At 24.8% G+C, this 218-nt stretch overlaps 1 protein-coding gene across 1 annotated transcript in view; it reads right to left on the bottom strand.

Moving 5' to 3' along the window:
• Positions 1-218, bottom strand: part of LOC102590854 (pectinesterase 1-like) — a 4,722-nt gene that overhangs the window by 1,215 nt on the left and 3,289 nt on the right. The window lies entirely within an intron of this gene.

The following is a 218-nucleotide window of genomic DNA, read 5'->3' as shown; positions in this document are numbered from 1 at the left end:
AAAAAAAAAAGAAGGGAATCACACCCCTTTCACATTAAAAAAAAAAAGGAATCACACCCTTCAAAATTGATAATATAATATGAAACACATTCCTTACAAGTTACATCCGCAAAATATGTAAGTTTGAAATAATCAACTCTTTAGTTATTGATGATTTCCTATTATAAGTAATGACAAGATTTTTTTATATGAAAACCCTAAAATTAAAGTGATATATA

This window comes from Solanum tuberosum, unplaced genomic scaffold (assembly GCF_000226075.1).
Source record: "Solanum tuberosum cultivar DM 1-3 516 R44 unplaced genomic scaffold, SolTub_3.0 scf00543, whole genome shotgun sequence".
Lineage (NCBI taxonomy): Eukaryota > Viridiplantae > Streptophyta > Magnoliopsida > Solanales > Solanaceae > Solanum > Solanum tuberosum.
This window is presented reverse-complemented; position numbering and strand designations above follow the sequence as displayed.